Below are 20,257 nucleotides of genomic sequence, written 5' to 3' on the forward strand. Positions count from 1 at the left end.
TAAGCCTCGGCTCCGCATTTCTATTTGCTCAATGCCAGGGTCGATAGGTGGCTGTTAAACCCTTCTGACACATTAATAATCCAACCTGTCCGAACCTTGTTTTCCCAACAGGGGACCCCATTAAAATGAGCAAGAAGTAAATCCCTCCATATTAACCATGCATTTACATGTTTGCTGGTACTTGATACCAATGACATATGGAAGGTGGGAGGTGGGGGGGTCCTAATACAAATTCTGGCTGATGGACTAAAATGAGAAGCCGCATAAGGGCACGTGCACAGGACGTCTTTTCCATCACTCGTACTTTGTCAGCGGCGATTTTTTTTACTTTACGAAGTGAGCTGTTATAAGAAGCTCGAATAGACTGAGCATGTGCACAGTAAGATTATGTTGACACGTTGCATTTTTGCAAATTTTAAGCTGCGTTTTTCCATACCAGTAAAATTTCAGAAATCTCATGCACGCACATTGGTTTTTTTCCTGACAGAATTGGAAAACTGCTGCAATTTTGCAAACTGCAGCATGTCGTTTCTTTCAGTGTTTTTCCCCCACAGAAAGCAATGAGTTAAGTGCAAAACTGCAGCAAAAAAATTCAGGTATCAGGTTTTGATGCATTTTTGGTGCAAAAACCTAAGTTAGGCTACTTTCACACTAGCGTCGTACGACGCACGTCGTAATGCGTCGTTTTGGAGAAAAAACGCATCTTGCAAAATTGCTTGCAGGATGTGTTTTTTCTCCATTGACTAACATTAGCGACGCATTGCGACGCTTTGCCACACGTCGCAACAGTCGTGCGACGGTTGCGTCGTGGTGTGGCAGACCGTCGGCACCAAAACACGTTGCATGTAACGTTTTTTGGTGCGTTGTGTCCGCCATTTCTGACCGCGCATGCGCGGACGGAATTCCGCCCCCTCCTCCCCGCAGCTCAGAATGGGGCAGCGAATGTGTTGGAAAAATGCATCCGCTGCCCCCGTTGTGCGGCGCTTCCACAGTATGCGTCGGTACGTCGGCCCGACACACTGCAACGGGCCGAGTACGACGCTAGTGTGAAAGTAGGCTAAGTTGCATCATTTTTTTTTGGTGGGGGGGGGGGGGGGGGGGGGCACCGAACTTTCTCAGATGCACAAGAGACAATAAAAGTGCAGCAAAAAAAAAAAAAAGGCAGCAAAACCTGCATGCGGGAACAAAAGCAACAAAAATGCAATCTGTGAACATAGCCTAAGGCCGGGTGTCCACGATCCAGAACTAGTAGCACTTTGGACGCAACGCATGTTTCCTGCATCCATAGCGCTGCGATCTATTGAACGCAGGTAAATCCGCATGTGATTACTGAACCATGCGGATTTACCACATCCAATACATTCTATTGATGTAATTTGACAAGCTGCGGTCTGGAGAGATGTGCCGCATGTCCATCTCCACGGGTGAATCGCTGGCGTCTGTGGACGCATAGCCCACTAGAAATCCCATCCACTATGCTGGCGGCTGCGGGTTTGACACTGCATAAATAGTCTGTTTTCCAATTCAGTTAGATAGTCTTCGAATAATCTTCTAATCGAGTTTTCAGAAGGGAATATTCCAGCCCACCGTGGAGATGAACTCATCTTTTGTTTTCATTATACCCCTTTCCAAAAACTGAAAAGTAAAGATATTAAACGTTTGTCAGAAGCTGCTCCTCCCTTAGTATTGCTGCCATTTCCTCCTCTCACTCCCTGAAAAGAGAGAGGTAAAAGCCTTAAGATACTAATCTGAATAATAAAAAGTGTGATATATTTTTTTCCTTTCCTATCTCCCACCAGCATCATAAAAGATGAAAACCCGGCTGAGCCTTTGATCATCGCCAAGTGAAGACAATCCTTCATTCTGGAATGTCTTCCTTCCTCCTCCTCTATTTGTGGCTCTTCTCCGTCCTCTGTATTTCATTCCATTTTTTGGGGGGACTTTGATCTTTTCATATTAGAGTTTTTTTTTTCTTTCCCTTTTTGATGATGTGAGGTTTGTAATTTGAGACTTTACTTCATAAACAATAGACGGAGCTTTGATTGGATTTTTGATGATAGGTGTAATTACCTCTTGCGATACCGGAGATAGAGACTCATGAATATCATCGGTCGGGAACGTCCATTTTCTGTATATAGGATTCTACGGTGAATCCTGATCATCTGCTGTATGAGGCTCAGGTGTCTTCGGTGGTCATGCACATTTGATGAATACTTGTGGATTTCTGCAGAGCTGGCCGATCATCTCGAGGTGTCCAGACTTTCCCTCTATGGTGGACGTTGGGGGAAATAAGGATTCAGCATACCGTTCTCTGTTTATTGAGAGGATAGGCTCAGCTGACAGTGCGTGTACGGGGGCATGTGAAAGGGGGGAATAATGGTCAGCTGAATAAGCGCTTGGTCACTAGCACACTATCATAACACTAATTTGAGGAGAAACTTATGAACCTGACGCTAAAGGTGGCCATACACCTTTAAAACGTTATATACTGTACCTGTCTCAGGTATCCCAGGCTCTGCTTCCTTCCCCTGGATCCACTGCCCTCTGCTGTGCTCCATGTCGGGTTTTGCAAGTTGTGTCTTGGGATTGAGACTCTAGAGTCTCTAGAGTCTAGACCATTGTTTCCCAAACTCCAGTCCTCACGGACCCCACAGATGCCTTCCTGCATCAACACCCCGTCCTGAGACTTAGAGGATTCACTTTACCTGGTGAGCCTAAGGCTACTTTCACACTTGCGTTGGTACGAGGTCAAGCGTCGGCGTGACGTACCGATGGACGTTGTGCAAATTTGGCACAACGTGGGCAGTAGATGCAGTTTTTCAACACAGCCGCTGCCCATTATAAAATCCCAGGGAGGAGGGGGCAGAGTTCCAACCACGCATGCACGGTAGGAAATGGCGGACCCGTCGTACGAAAAAACATTCCCTTGAACGTTTTTTCGTGACAACGGTCCGCCAAAACACGACGCATCCAGTGCACGACGGCCATACGTCGCGATCCGTCGGCAATACAAGTCAATAGGAAAAAAACACATCCTGCGGGCACATTTGCAGGATGCGTTTTTTTCCCAAAACGACGCTAGTGTGAAAGTAGCCTAACACAAAAGCTGTCAGCCGTTCCTCCCGATTGCCCTATACGTATGCATGCTCGGTTTGGATGAGCATGCATGTGCTCTCAATGAAAAAAGGAGAACACAACCCTACTGAAATTGGTTGGTTTGGCCAAAATAAATCGAATGCACATGGTCACCTTTATGAAGGGTCCTTCAGAATGTTATGAAAATGGGATATATCAGCTGTCAGGGTTCTGTAGGCCCTTACACCATGTGAACGGAGCCTGATACACGAATTTAGAAATTCTGTGTCCATTTTATTATTTTCAGTGCAATTATCAGACGACAAACATACAATGAGCAGCATAAAAACTCTGCGAAGACTTGACTCCTGCAATCTATTGCCGTAATTTCTGTTTGCAGGAAGGAGACGGTTCATCACATTTCCTCTCTCCTTATAACGTAAGATTTTATAGGAGTGCGGATTATGTCATGTGCTTAAGACAAAAAGCGAGCGAGTGGTGTAATTGAATGAAGTGCAATGACCGGCTACATGTGGTATTAAAAGCAGTTTTGCCCTGGAGCGAACTGTCTAGTGTCCTGAGAGTCTGAATGGATGTTCTGCCAGCTGCGAGAAGTCACATAAATCTCATTGTCTCATAAGAGGGACATGACAATCCCAGCCAAACTCGCTCTGTTCTAGCTGGGACTCACCGCATGCAAATCTGCTATAATCCGGGAGCCATGTTTACGCTCCGATATATAGAAGCACCCAGATTCCACCTCCTTTACATACTGACTTATCCTACTTTTGGTTTTGGGATATAAATCATTTAATCTTGTACGAAAAATCTTTCCCTCTATGGTTTTCTCACAGGAAAGTCTAAAACAAATATCCATTTACAGATGTCTCAGTTCATTTACATCCCAAATTATAACAAACCCCAACAATAAAATACCGGGAAAAGGCAACACTAGAAAATAGTGTATATTAATAAGAAGGAAGATTCAGGCTAATTTGTGTCCTGCATGAAATTTCTCATCTTCTCAATCTCTTGCATGACAGTTAATTTGTGTTATGAACGTGGCAAAAATATTTGACCACATTTTTTATAGGGACGATCAGGACTGAGTAGACGAATTACATCAAACCGAAGGCACCAACCTATAGACACTATATGGGCATTCCACATACAGGAGCTTTTCCGGCCTCCCATTCTACATCCATGAATAGTTTTTCCTCATAATCTCCCTTCTAGGTCATCTAGTTGGATGTGGTTTGGGGTCCCGGCTCTGCGCGGCCAGTCATGTTCTTCCATCAAAGTCCCCCTCCATGTCTGTATAGACTTTGTGCACCGGGTACCGTCATGGGGGCAGAGAAGGGTCTTCCCCAAACTGTTCCCACAAATCTGAAGCTACAATTGTCCACAATGTCTTGTACTGAAACATTAAGATTTCCCATTACTGGAACTAAGGTGTTGAGGTCGACCCCTCATAACAGCACATAGCATTATTCTCCTCCTCCACCATCTGTACAGGGGGCACAATGCAGTCAGGGAGTAACGTCCTCCTGGAATCACCAAACCCAGACTCCTCCATCAGACGCAGATAGAGAAGTGCGATCCGTCACTGCACAGAACACGTCTCCTCCAGAGTCCAGTAGTGGCGGCTTTACACCACTCCATCCGATGCTCGGCATTGTGCTTGGTGATGTACGGCTGCCTGCAGCTGCTCAGCCATGAAGCTCCTGGCGGGGGCACAGTGTTTGTGCTCATTTAATACCAGAGGAGGTCTGGACTGTGCAGTTATGGGGTCAGCAGAGCGGTGGTGGCTTTTCTGCCCTCTGCTCCTCAGAACTCAGCCACTTCATCGCCAAGTTGCTGCGGTTCCTTCCACTTCTCAATAATATCACTCACAGGTGATGGAGAAGATTCAGGAGGAAGAAATGTCATGAACGGACTTGGTACCCCGAGGCTCGTACTACAGGACCACGCTGGTATCGCTGAGCTCTGCACCACAGTAAAGGCAGATGGGATGGCGGGGGGCCAGATGTTCTACACCAGGGGCAAAAGAGCCCGATGTTCTACACCAGGGCAGGGGCAAAGGAGCCCGATGTTCTACACCAGGGGGCAAAGGAGCCCGATGTTCTACACCAGGGGGCAAAGGAGCCTGATGTTCTACACCAGGGGCAAAGGAGCCCGATGTTCTACACCAGGGCATGGGCAAAGGAGCCCGATGTTCTACACCAGGGGCAAAAGAGCCCGATGTTCTACACCAGGGGCAAAAGAGCCCGATGTTCTACACCAGGGCAGGGGCAATGGAGCCCGATGTTCTACACCAGGAGGCAAAAGAGCCCGAAGTTCTACACCAGGGGGCAAAGGAGCCCGAAGTTCAACACCAGGGGGCAAAGGAGCCCGAAGTTCTACACCAGGGGGCAAAGGAGCCTGATGTTCTACACCAGGGGGCAAAGGAGCCCGAAGTTCTACACCAGGGGGCAAAGGAGCCCGAAGTTCCACACCAGAGGGAAAGGAGCCCGATGTTCTACACCAGGAGCAAAGGAGCTCGATGTTCTACACCAGGTCAGGGGCAAAGGAGCCCGATGTTCTACACCAGGGGCAAAGGAGCTCGATGTTCTACACCAGGGGCAAAGGATCCTGATGTTCTACACCAGGGGGCAAAGGAGCCCGATGTTCTACACCAGGGGGCAAAGGAGCCCGATGTTCTACACCAGGGGCAAAGGAGCCCGATGTTCTACACCAGGGCATGGGCAAAGGAGCCCGATGTTCTACACCAGGGGCAAAAGAGCCCGATGTTCTACACCAGGGGCAAAAGAGCCCGATGTTCTACACCAGGGCAGGGGCAAAGGAGCCCGATGTTCTACACCAGGGGGCAAAGGAGCCCGAAGTTCTACACCAGGGGACAAAGGAGCCCGATGTTCTACACCAGGAGCAAAGGAGCTCGATGTTCTACACCAGGTCAGGGGCAAAGGAGCCCGATGTTCTACACCAGGGGCAAAGGAGCCTGATGTTCTACACCAGGGGCAAAGGATCCTGATGTTCTACACCAGGAGGCAAAGGAGCCCGATGTTCTACACCAGGGGGCAAAGGAGCCCGATGTTCTACACCAGGGGGCAAAGGAGCCCGATGTTCTACACCAGGGGCAAAGGAGCCCGATGTTCTACACCAGGGCATGGGCAAAAGAGCCCGATGTTCTACACCAGGTGCAAAATAGCCCGATGTTCTACACCAGGGCAGGGGCAAAGGAGCCCGATGTTCTACACCAGGGGGCAAAGGAGCCCGAAGTTCTACACCAGGGGGCAAAGGAGCCCGAAGTTCTACACCAGGGGGCAAAGGAGCCCGAAGTTCTACACCAGGCGGCAAAGGAGCCCGATGTTCTACACCAGGGGGCAAAGGAGCCCGAAGTTCTACACCAGGGGGCAAAGGTGCCCAAAGTTCTACACCAGAGGGAAAGGAGCCCGATGTTCTACACCAGGAGCAAAGGAGCTCGATGTTCTACACCAGGAGGCAAAGGAGCCCGATGTTCTACACCAGGAGCAAAGGAGCTCGATGTTCTACACCAGGGCAGGGGCAAAGGAGCCCGATGTTCTACACCAGGGGCAAAGGAGCCCGATGTTCTACACCAGGGGGCAAAGGAGCCCGAAGTTCTACACCAGGGGGCAAAGGAGCTCGATGTTCTACACCAGGAGGCAAAGGAGCCCGATGTTCTACACCAGGAGCAAAGGAGCTCGATGTTCTACACCAGGGCAGGGGCAAAGGAGCCCGATGTTCTACACCAGGGGCAAAGGATCCTGATGTTCTACACCAGGGGGCAAAAGGAGCCCGATGTTCTACACCAGGGGGCAAAGGAGCCCGATGTTCTACACCAGGGGGCAAAGGAGCCCGATGTTCTACACCAGGGGGCAAAGGAGCCCGATGTTCTACACCAGGGGGCAAAGGAGCCCGATGTTCTACACCAGGGGGCAAAGGAGCCCGATGTTCTACACCAGGGGCAAAGGAGCCCAATGTTCTACACCAGGGGCAAAGGAGCCCAATATTCTACACCAGGGGCAAAGGAGCGGTGTTCTATGTTATACACCCGGGTGCAATGGAACCGGATGTTATACACAGGGTCTGGGGGCTGCATTAAATACATGGAAGCGAGGGGGGCGGATGTTTTACATCTGGGACTCAATGAGAAACTTGAACTCAGTGAGTAAGACGTGTGTCGAATACTTTTGTTCGTATAATGTACCAGCCCCAAATCCCTGCTAGTGAGGACCTTATAATATCCACTCTTATAAAATAGCTCTTGATAGATTAATTCCATTGTTGTCAAAACCAAATATTTGTGTTCCGTGCTCTAGGAGATTCCCATGCATACAAATGTATACCCGGCCTCGATTTACCATTCTAGCAGAGTCTCCTTACACAGAACAGCCTCCCAGCAGAAATCACAAGGCTAAGTAGTAAGATAATGTAGAAGAAACTTTGGAAATGTCCCTCTGGCATCAATAAGCCTACAAAATGTGTCAGCTTCAGTGACAGGTGTAATTGTAGAGAGCCGCTGACAAACTGTGTAATATAAAATTTCAGAGTGACTGATAAGCTCATGGCGAGGGGTGTTTTAAATCCTGGTGACCCCGGGGTGTCTCTGCGTACGAGCCGACGTTCACATTTCAGATTAAACATGATCAGCTGCTGAAAATGGAACAAAAACAGGCAATTTGGGCCGTGTTCATTCCGCCTTTTATTGTTTGCGAATGTCTATTTGAAATGCTTTTAAAACTGGAAGGAGCTCTTTAAACATTTCATTTATGGGCCGTGGATGCCTTAGTCTATGTCACATCCCTTTGAAGTTTTCGGCAGGTTTTTTTTTTTCCTCTTTTTTTTTTTGCATGCAAAATGGGAATTTTTTGTGCATGTTAATAAGTAAACGCCCGCAGCTACAGAATTGTAAATGGAGTGATGAGCTTTACAACATAAAAAGTGCTCTCCCCCTAGAATCCACACAAGGAAGCCAGGCGCGTTAGTTACCCTCTTGCCCACTGCAAATAAGTAGCTAAAACTTTTAATGTGAAAACTTGAAAGGTCCATTGCACTTCGAAACAGAACATTTCAGACATAAGATGTCGGCCTACAGCTATTTCAACATGTGTGATAGGCGGCTGCCTGACAACAGTTGCGCCGCTTATCGGGAAAACGATAAAACTAAGTGGCTAGTTAGCAAATCCCATAGACATAGATAAGACTGATAAACAGTAGATGGTCAATGGGCAGCTGTCCTCTACTATGTCGCAGATGACTCCCCCGGAAGAAGACACGTAAGCCGAAACGGCCGTAGGGGCAGTGGCACCGCTCGTCTAAAAGGTAAATACACCGCTTTATACAGCTTCATCTCCCTCCCTGCTCTTTATATGCTTACCACTGGATACTTTTGACCAGTTTACTTGTGTGCACATTGTTTGGTCGGCATTTGATATATTCAGGTACACTAGTACTTATTTTGGTAGGGTGCTAATATAACCGTTATGTCAGATTGCCTTTGACTTGTGGTTCCACCTAGTAGTTGTCTCTCCATCATTGAATCCCGTTGTTTGTACTAAGTATTTTACAATATATTTCTAATAAAATTAATGGTTTTATTATTCGGATCCCTTTGGTGCGTTTTTTGGAGGCTGTAAGCCGCAGATGAAGCCTAGAGCCACTTTAGGAAATACTCCAACAGACCCCCGCATCACACAAAGCGCGGTGTGATGCCATGTGTGTGCCCTCCCCAGTGGGATGACTGGTGACTTCGGGTGGGTGATTTGCTGCATGACCCATGTTCTCCTGAGATTCAGCTCCTGGACAGATGTCCTGACATTTTCATTTAGAGTTTGCTGGAATAATTCAGAATTCATTGTTTCATCAGTGATGGTGGCCGCCCTGGCCCAGAGGCAGCAAAAAATGGGCCAAATTGTGATACCACCACCTCGTGTCACATATTGTAGGAGGTTTTTATGCTGTTATGCAGTGATTTTCTTTCGCCAAACAGAACTTTTGGGTTTCAATGAAAAACATTCCAGTTTGATCTCATCTGTCCACAAAACATTGTTCCAGTAGCATTCTGGCTTGTCCAGATGATCTTTAGCACTGTCACAGTGTGACCTGACCCAACCGGTGGTCGATCAACGGAGGGCACAACTCAAACAACGGGATGGAAAAGGTGAGAGGAAGGCTCTACACCTATGGGAATGGGGAATGGTCACCACCTGAGTTCAAATCTGAGCCTGTCCCTGCACTCCCCTAATGCCCTATGTGGGTTCTTCCCCCCGCCGCCGTCAGGATACCTCGTCCCTAGTAGTCACTTATTACTGCCCTGGCTAGTGCACTGGCCAGCAAGGAGCAATAGCCTCACCTCTGCAGATAATGCACACAGGGGGAAGTGACAAACACCAAAGGGACAAGGTAACAAAAACACCACTCATAGCTTATGAACATCATTGCCAAGCTCCACACCGCAGATAACAACAGCAACTGGACTCCAATAACCAGACATGGCTGACACCAGAGAGGCTGCTTCTGCTAGGCTGGTATCCAGAAAGGAACTGTATCACCAACAGTCAGCTGATGCATCGGGTGACCTTTTAAAGGATGGTGAGAGTGGTCACCACCTGCATCAGATGACTTGCAGCGCTTCAGTACCACCAGATTGCCAGCGGGGTGTTGGGGGGGTGAGAACTGACATTAACCCCCGATGGTCCAAAAGGAAAAAAGTTTTAATCTGAGTGGAACCAGAGCTGCCACAAATCCAAAAATGGATCGTGACAAGCACATTGCAGATGGACAGTATTGCCATGATTATATTTTACTTTTTATTGTTCTTGTTAAAGTGAGAGAAGCCTTTAGTTGTTTAGAAGTTCTCTTAGGTTCCTTTGTGCCCTCTCAGACTATTATACACCTTGCTCTTGAAGTGATCTTTGTTGATCAACCACCCCTGGGGAGGGTAATAATGGTATTGAATTTCCTCCATTTGTACACAATCTGACTGGATTTGTGGACACCAAACTGTTTAGAGATGGTTTTGAAACATTTTCCAGCCTGAGGAACATCAGTAACTTTTCTTCTGAAGTCCTCAGAAACCTCCTGTGTTAGTACCACGATACACTTCTACAAACATGTGTTGTGCGGCTCAGACTGTTATAGATCTCAGTGTTCTTTAAATAAAAACAGGTCACCCACTCACACCTGATGGTCATCCCACTGATTGAAAACACCAGACTAAGGGGCGGACATACCATTGTATGGCCCATATACTGTACCTGCACAGGGGGCCTTCTTCGGTCTGTGTTTGCTCCTGACAAGACTGGTTTCACCTTCAAATTTTCTGCTAATCCTAAAGGTTCACATACTTTTTTACTACTGTAGTTCACTATATAACTTCAGTGCAGACAGAGTTAAATTATTTTTTATTTCAGGGCAAAGAAGTCGAGTCAAGACTTGCGGTATATGGAGGCTGAGTTCCAGCCAGCTGCAAGGCATGGAGGCTGCTGTCCCAGGCAGACTGTCTGTATCCGCACAGGCCAGAAAGCCCATTAAGCTTAATTCTCTTAATTAAGTACATGCATTGCATACAAGGTGCACCTTTGCTCCCAGTTCATTGGATGTAAATACATTCTAAACTAATTACAGAACAACATAGCGTACACAGCCCTGAGCGAGCGAAGTCCTGTCTTCTCCCAGCCATAAATAACATGTCTCCCTCCCAGGTGTTGTTAAAACCATTTTCTGAATGAAAAATGAGTGTAAGCAGCAGACGGCTGGTGACAGGAGCTCGATGTAAGGAGGATTCGGGATCCCACATGATGAATTCATCTTAGATCATCTGCTCTGGTAGTCCCAGGTATAGATGAACCACAGCTTTACCTGCCCTGCAGCCGATTCCATACATTCCCTCGTGGTCCCCAAATCTCCAGAACCAGCGTCGGAGGCGGAAACAATCGGCACCGGACAACCTACACGATGTTGGCTTAGGCACGTCTTGCCAAGGCTGATGGTTATTGAAACCTCTGATCACGGGTTGATCCTCGAAGGACCCTTACCACATTGCAAAATCTTCATCATCTCTAATTATTAATATTTTATTTATTCTTGTGGGGCTGAGAATCCAGTGTCCGTCTTTGAGGTGTTACACTTGGGGAGATGCCTTATGATCTCCGTACATGTTAGTTACAGTCATCCAACCCACAGATTTCGATGGGACCAGCCTGCTATGTGATGGATATGATGGCCCCCCCATGACAGCTGATGTTGAGGGAGATAAAGATAGCTCAATCTCAGCCAGATAAACCACTTCCAGCGGATTATGGCAGCAATTTATGGCTCATTTGAACAGGCTGAACCAGGCCATTAAATGAATGCTGATCGGCCACTCACCAGCTGATCAGTGGTTGCTTACTGGCACATTTAGAGCATGATGACGAACGATGATGGGTACAGAATGTTCACCAATATAACTGTTCTTGCCCCCCTACAGCATCATGCTCTGCTCACATATGGCATCATGTTCCGCCCCCTATGACTTCATGTTCTGCCAACATACGGCATCATGTTTTGCCCCCCTACAGCATCATGTTCTGCCCACACACGGCATCATGTTCTGCCCACACATGGCATCATGTTCTGCCCACACACGGCATCATGTTTTGCCCCCCTATGGCATCATGTTCTGACCCCCTATGGCATCATGTTCTGCCCACATACAGCATCATGTTCTGCCAACATATGGCATCATGTTCTGCCCCCTATGGCATCATGATCCGCCCCCCTATGGCATCATGTTCTGCCAACATACAGCATCATGTTTTGCCCCCCTACGGGATCATGTTCTGCCAACATACAGCATCATGTCCTGTCCCCCTATGGCATCATGTTCTGCCCCCCTACAGCATCATGTTCTGCCCCCCTACAGCATCATGTTCTGCCCACACACGGCATCATGTTCTGCCCCCCTATGGCATCATGTTTTGCCCCCCTACGGCATCATGTTCTGCTCCCCTATGGCATCACGTTCTGTCCCCCTATGGCATCACGTTCTGCCCACATACGGCATCATGTTCTGCCAACATACGGCATCATGTTCTGCCCCCCTACGGCATCATGTTCTGCCAATATACAGCATCATGTTTTGCCCCCCTACGGCATCATGTTCCGCCCACACATGGCATCATGTTCCGCCCACACACAGCATCATGTTTTGCCCCCCTATGGCATCATGTTCTGCCCCCCTATGGCATCATATTCTGCCCACATACAGCATCATGTTCTGCCAACATACGGCATCATGTTCTGCCCCCTATGGCATCATGATCCGCCCCCCTACAGCATCATGTTCTGCCAACATACGGCATCATGTTTTGCCCCCCTACGGCATCATGTTCTGCCCACACATGGCATCATGTTCCGCCCCCCTACAGCATCATGTTCTGCCAACATACGGCATCATGTTCTGCCCACACACGGCATCATGTTCTGCCCACACACGGCATCATGTTCTGCCCACACACGGCATCATGTTCTGCTCACACACGGCATCATGTTCTGCCCCCCTACGGCATCATGTTCTGCCCACACATGGCATCATGTTCCGCCCCCCTACAGCATCATGTTCTGCCAACATACGGCATCACGTTCTGCCCACACACGGCATCATGTTCTGCCCCCCTACAGCATCATGTTCTGCCCCTATGGCATCATGTTCTGCCCACACACGGCATCATGTTCTGCCCACACACGGCATAATGTTCTGCCCCCTATGGCATCATGATCCGCCCCTCTATGGCATCATGTTCTGCCAACATACGGCATCATGTTTTGCCCCCCTACGGCATCATGTTCTGCCAACATACAGCATCATGTTTTGCCCCCCTACGGCATCATGTTCTGCCCACACATGGCATCATGTTCCGCCCCCCTACAGCATCATGTTCTGCCAACATACGGCATAATGTTCTGCCTACACACGGCATCATGTTCTGCCCCCCTACGGCATCATGTTCTGCCCACACACGGCATCATGTTCTGCCCACACACGGCATCACGTTCTGCCCACACACGGCATCACGTTCTGCCCACACACGGCATCACGTTCTGCCAACATACGGCATAATGTTCTGCCCACACACGGCATCATGTTCTGCCCCCCTACGGCATCATGTTCTGCCCACACACGGCATCATGTTCTGCCCACACATGGCATCATGTTCTGCCCACACACGGCATCACGTTCTGCCCCCCTGCGGCATCATGTTCTGCCCACACATGGCATCATGTTCTGCCCACACACGGCATCATGTTCTGCCCCCCTACGGCATCATGTTCTGCCCACACATGGCATCATGTTCCGCCCCCCTACAGCATCATGTTCTGCCAACATACAGCATCACGTTCTGCCCACACACAGCATCATGTCCTGGCCCCTATGGCATCATGTTCTGCCCCCCTACAGCATCATGTTCTGCCCCTATGGCATCATGTTCTGCCCACACACGGCATCATGTTCTGCCCACACACGGCATCATGTTCTGCCTCCCTACAACATCATGTTCTGCCAAAATACGGCATCATGTTCTGCCCACACACGGCATCATGTTTTGCCCCCTACGGCATCATGCTCTGCCAACACACGGCATCATGTTCTGCCCCCCTATGGCATCACGTTCTGCCCCCCTATGGCATCACGTTCTGCTCCCCTATGGCATCACGTCCTGCCCACATACAGCATCATGTTCTGCCAACATACAGCATCATGTTCTGCCCCCCTATGGCATCACGTTCCGCCCCCCTATGGCATCACGTTCTGCCCCCCCTACAGCATCATGTTCTGCCCACACATGGCATCATGGTCTGCCCCCCTACGGCATCATGTTCTGCCCAGACATGGCATCATGTTTTGCCCCCCTACGGCATCATGTTCTGGACACCTATGGCATCATGTTCTGTCCCCCTATGGCATCACGTTCTGCCAACATACAGCATCATGTTTTGCCCCCCTACGGCATCATGTTCTGCCCACACACGGCATCATGTTCTGCCCCCCTACAGGATCATGTTCTGCCAAAATACGGCATCATGTTCTGCCCACACACGGCATCATGTTTTGCCCCCTACGGCATCATGTTCTGCCCCCCTATGGCATCACATTCTGCCCCCCTATGGCATCACGGTCTGCCCCCCTATGGCATCACATTCTGCCCACATACGGCATCATGTTTTGCCCCCCTATGGCATCATGTTCTGCCCACACATGGCATCATGTTCCGCCCCTCTATGGCATCATGTTCCGCCCCCTATGGCATCATGTTCCGCCCCTCTATGGCATCATGTTCCGCCCCCTATGGCATCATGTTCTGCCCCCCCATGGCTTCGTGTTCTGCCCCCTATGGCATCATGTTCTGCCACCCTACGGCATCATGTTCTGCCCCCCTATGGCATCATGTTCCACCCCCCCTATGGAATCATGTTCTGCCCCCTATGGCATCATGTTCTGCCCCCCTACAACATCATGTTCTGCCCACATACGGCATCACGTTCTGCCCACATACGGCATCATGTTCTGCCCACACAGCATCACGTTAGCAGCAGCACATGCCCGGTTTACATGGGACGATGTGCTTCCTATGAACATACATAATATACTTGTATAAATATCATCACACCTGAGGAACAAGTGTCAATTATTGGCTCATGTAAGAGGCCATTACTCCTCTCTCCCTATAGAGTAATAGGTTTATATCTCCCTGGGGACGTCAGGAGAGTCCTGTCTACAGTCGGGTGCGGTAGTGGCCGCTGTTCACCACACCAGGCATTGCCATAATGCAAATATGAGCAGAGTTTATGGACAGTTGATGCCTGCTTTTACATGGGGGTAGAACAAACAATTGTTACCCCAATACCTATCTCTCCTGTTTACAAGGGGAGATGTTTATTGTTTTGCCTGCGTAAAGCATCCAATCAGTTGACATTTGTTGGCTGATAGAAGTTTTGACAAGCCAATGATCGAGAATGATCATTTGGTCAATTATCGGGCCGTGTAAAGGGACCTTGCTACCCTTTGTCGTCCACAAGACCCCTATACACTTTAGATAGCTGCCATTCAAATGACATCTATCGCTCCCACGACTCTTCCATACACGGGAGTGCAGCGCCCCAGAGATCTGGTCGTTGCAGTATGTCGCTCTGCCACTAAGGGGAGTGATGGTACGTCTGATGGCACTGAAGGAATTCTACTGACCAGGTATCACCAGCACACATTACACTTCACACTCCGACCACTAGGGGGAGCAAAGGGCTTTATTTATTGGGCCACTCCTCACACTGGTAAAACTAGGGGTTGGATAGGAAGTTAGTCAGAAGCTGACTGGGTTGGATTCAGGCAACATCCCGTGGCAGGGGGTGTTGCAGGGAGAAGACACAGATAGGGCCCTGTCAGGCGTGGGAACCTGGCAGGCACCTAGCGACCAGAATAGAACGTTACGGAACCGCGCCTGCACACCCCGCGGCGGTATCCTAAGAAAGAGACATGAAGAGAAGGATATTGTGGAACAGTGAGAAACGAGATCAAGCACAAAGGAGAGCCAGTAGGAGTCGTGCCGTGAGACCGAGGCAACATCCTACTGAGGCACGTAGCAGCTGGCCGGAACACCGAGGGAGTAACTGACTCTAGGCCTTACTTCAAACTCCGCAGGACAGTTAATTATAGGTTGGCTGTCTCACCTAAACACCTACGAAGACATAGGGGGCAACTGTGGGAGAGGGGCGTCTCAAGGGTCCCGGAAGAACTCCAGGCCTTCCCGTCATACGGGTGCGTCCTAGCCATAACATACCTGGGGGACGTTGAACTAGAAACATCTGGAACGAATTAGAAAGAACGAACGAACGAACGAGAACAGAAGTTGTGAGGACTATTCCGAATGCTCAGCAGGGTAGCACTACAACACACAGGCGCTATTGGTAGGCAACGATTTCCACCTGCAAAGGGAATTCTGGATGTGCCCATCGGACCGGCCAGTCTCAGATAGCCCGGTTAACTGTGCTCTGGATTGAGGATCCTGAAGTCTTCAGTAAAGAGGTAAAGAGACTGCAACCTTGTGTCCTCGTTATAGACTGCACCTCACACCATCACCATCTACATTATCGGGAAGCCCTGGGGACATACTTCACCTGTGGGAAGATATACCATCCAGCTGCCATTCCATCACCCCAGCGGACCCCACAGCAGCGTCGGTCACCCTGACCGAACACCACAGGTGGTGTCACGAAACCTTGACAGTCTCCTATCCCCTTTTATTAGACGCCCCTTAGCAGGGTCGCGGACCGGGTCTAGCCACCGTGACAGCCTCAGAACCGAACCAGAGAGGCCCGGTACCGAGAACGCGTGGCCCTGTGTCTGGGGGCGCTCCAGGAGCACTCCCTCTTTGGAGTGGCCCCTGTGTCCTCTATGGGAGTCGCTAGTAGACTGACATACAAAGTGGCGGATTATCTCTTCGAGAATACAACAATTGACAGTCCAAAATCAGACACTCCAGATCCTTCTCTTCCCCGAAATCATTTGTCAGGGGCCCTCATATATATTAGATTGTTGGCAGAATCTGGTGATATTGATGGGATCAGCCGACGTTACCCTAATGTGTATGGAGGTCTTTCGTTCTAGAGTCAATTCATGTCTAAGCAATTGCAGAACAGATCTTCCTAACGTGGCAGCTAATTCATGCGGCTCTTTGCTGAAGAACCTCCCTTATGTTTTGTGCTCAGATTCATAGAAGTTGTCTCATAAAGACCACCAATGTCTATGGAATATAAGGACATCGTGACGAGGTTAAACATGGGTCGTCTCGATAAGACAACCCCCTTGAAGTCCATGGACATAACACAATCTGCAATTACTGACAATACTGGTGCGGAGAGGGGAAAGGAATTTATAGAAGTGAGTGGGACATTCCCTGGAATTCATCATATCCTGGGTGGTAAATGTTCACAGACTTCATTTTCCTACTAAAGACAAGTTTATTGCAATAAATATTATTATGAATACATTTGGAGTTCATACCCCTCACATATCTCACGCTGGAGCAGCTCGAAGTGGTTGTTATAAACAGTAAAAAAAAAAATGGGCAGAAGATAAATTGTTTTAATTAATATTATGGGAAGTAAAATAAAATACAGCGTGCCAACAGTAATACCAAAAGATATGAGAATTTAGCAAACTTTTCTTTTTTGCTCCATTGCATTTAACGGGTAACGAATACGATACTTTCAAGTAACTTTTCAGAATATACTGATCTGTGTGTACATGAAGATTATCACTGTTTCTGGCCATTATGTGACTTCTATGTTGTATTTTTTACTAGTTTTCCCCTCTGCAGTCTCTCTCTCTCTAAGTTGCAATTGACTCTGAACTGGGATGTGGAGACCAGCTACTACGAGGTCTTCCATACACAGCACAGCCCACACAGATGGACTCCTGCTCGTAATTCCTATTTTAGCACAGAGAGACCAGCAACTGCAGCGTGGAGGACACTGTACAAAAATACTAAGTAGTGTAGATCTGAATCCAGCACTGGAGTAAAGTAAAAGACTTGTTGTAAAATTCAGCACAATCTTTCTGTGTCTCCTTCTGTTTGTTTCCGCACTTTATTCTATTTCAGGGATTTGTTATTTTCTGCTCACTGCGTTCTCTTCTTTACAATGCACGCTGACAGTGCGCTTTATTGCCAGCTCGTCCCTTCTTATTAGATCCGGGATTGGAGCGCACTGTGACTGTGCATTGAAAAGTATTATTGCCAGGGCCGCCATCAGGGCATTACAGCCGTGACTGGCGTATGGGGCCCGGTGAGCAGAGGGGGCCCGCATCGGGCCCCCTCTTACCTGCTCACCGGGCCCCTACCGGCAGCCGCAGGCTGAACTGGGCCCTTAGCGGCGGCCGGCGCTACAGCTGTTTAACGCTATTGACGTGCGGGCCCGCGCCCGCACGTCAATAGTTAACAGCCGCCAGCTGCAGCGTGCAGGTTGCCGGCGTCTGACGTCATTGTCAGTCGCCGGCGAGTGCAAGCTGCAGCTGCGTGGAGAGAGCAGGAGCGCGGCAGGTAAGCAGAACTTTTTTTTTTTTTTTATTGAGAGCGGCGATCCGGGGGGCAGGGCAGTAAAGCTGTACACAGGGGGAGCAGAAAGCTGGAAACAAAGGGGGCAGTAAAGCTGGACATGGGGGGCAGAAAGCTGGACACATAGGGGGCTGTAAAGCTGGACACGGGGGGCAGAAAGCTGGACACAGAGGGGGCAGTGAAGCTGGACACGGGGGGGCAGAAAGCTGGACACAGGGGGGGCAGTAAAGCTGGACACAGGGGGGGCAGTAAAGCTGGACACAGGGGGGGCAGTAAAGCTGGACACAGGGGGGGGCAGAAAGCTGGACACAGAGGGGGCAGAAAGCTGGACACAGGGGGCAGAAAGCTGGACACAGAGGGGGCAGAGTGCTGGACAGAGATGGGGCAGAGTGCTGGACAGAGATGGGGCAGAGTGCTGGACAGAGATGGGGCAGAGTGCTGGACAGAGATGGGGCAGAGTGCTGGACAGAGATGGGGCAGAGTGCTGGACAGAGATGGGGCAGAGTGCTGGACAGAGATGGGGCAGAGTGCTGGACAGAGATGGGGCAGAGTGCTGAACAGAGATGGGGCAGAGTGCTGGACAGAGATGGGGCAGAGTGCTGGACAGAGATGGGGCAGAGTGCTGGACAGAGATGGGGCAGAGTGCTGGACAGAGATGGGGCAGAGTGCTGGACAGAGATGGGGCAGGATTGGACACAGATGGGGCAGAGTGCTGGACACAGATGGGGCAGAGTGCTGGACAGAGATGGGGCAGGATTGGAAACAGATGGGGCAGAATGGAGACAGATGGGGCAAGATTGGAGACAGATGGGGCAAGATTGGAGACAGATGGGGCAGGATGGGGAGATCATATGGGGCAGAATGGATACTCATGAGGGCAGGATGGGAGAACATATGGCTGGAACCTGGAATGAGACACGGGGGCTAGGATGGCGAATATTGCCATAGGGGCTAATTAAGGGATATTATTATTGCAGGGATATATTTATTTTATTTTTTGAGTATACTGTTTTAAATGGGGGGGCGGTCCTGTTACTGTGTAGAGTGATACTATGTTGCCTTCTTCATGTGGTGTAATGTAGAAGTTGGGAAAATTAAGTAATGTGTTCTACAAGCGGAACTCGAGATAACTGTTTTATTTCCTGCAGAGACGAGTCCTGGCTGGATGAAGTGATGGCGGTCTGTGCTGGATGAAAGATGAAGGACTTCACCTAGAGACGTCACTGGTGAGTCAGTGTTACCTATACACTGACACTATACACTGTATACTATATACAGAGGTCCTGTGTACAATGTCACCAGTGATCACTGTATTACCTATACATTATATACAGAGCTCCTGTGTATAATGTCACCGGTGATCACTGTATTACCTGTACACAGACACTGCTTACTAATTACAGATCTCCTGTGCATAATGGCACTGATGGTGATAGTATTGTGTTTTTTTTTTTTTTTTTTATTACTGATCAGTATTGTAGTATTCAGTCATTGGTGGTAATATGCGGTCTGGTCATGGTGTAGCGGTATTTGTTCCTTGTATTTTATATTATTCGATCACTGTGGTGGTAATATGTCATCTGGTCATAGTGCCGTGGTATTTGTTCCTTGTATGTAGTATTATAGGTCATTTTAAAAATTGAAAAATAAATAAAAATATACCTAAATTGTATTGCATATTTTAACAAATATTTAGTAGGTTACAGTAGAGTAGGGCCCGGCCAAAAGTGTCTACCGTGTTCTGGTGGCGGCTTAAAAAATCTTTTGGCCAAAACAAAAGCTGCCGGCTATATGTGTGATCTGGTGATGGGAACTGTTAATGTGTGATAGGTGAGAAGTAGAGATTTTCCAAGAGAGAGCGGTGGTACTGTGGACAGTTCGTGGGGTGGAGCCTGGAGGCGGGGCTGGGGTGGAGCCTGGGCGGAGTTTCAAGGGGGCCCCGAAAATTTTGCCAGTATGGGGCCCCGAAATTTCTAGTGGCAGCCCTGATTATTGCACAGTGAGATAATACTAAGCATAGATCAGAAATGACAACCGATGCATGGTCAGTAAAGCAGGGACAGTAAAGC

This window comes from Ranitomeya imitator, chromosome 8 (assembly GCF_032444005.1).
Source record: "Ranitomeya imitator isolate aRanImi1 chromosome 8, aRanImi1.pri, whole genome shotgun sequence".
NCBI classification, from domain to species: Eukaryota; Metazoa; Chordata; class Amphibia; order Anura; family Dendrobatidae; genus Ranitomeya; species Ranitomeya imitator.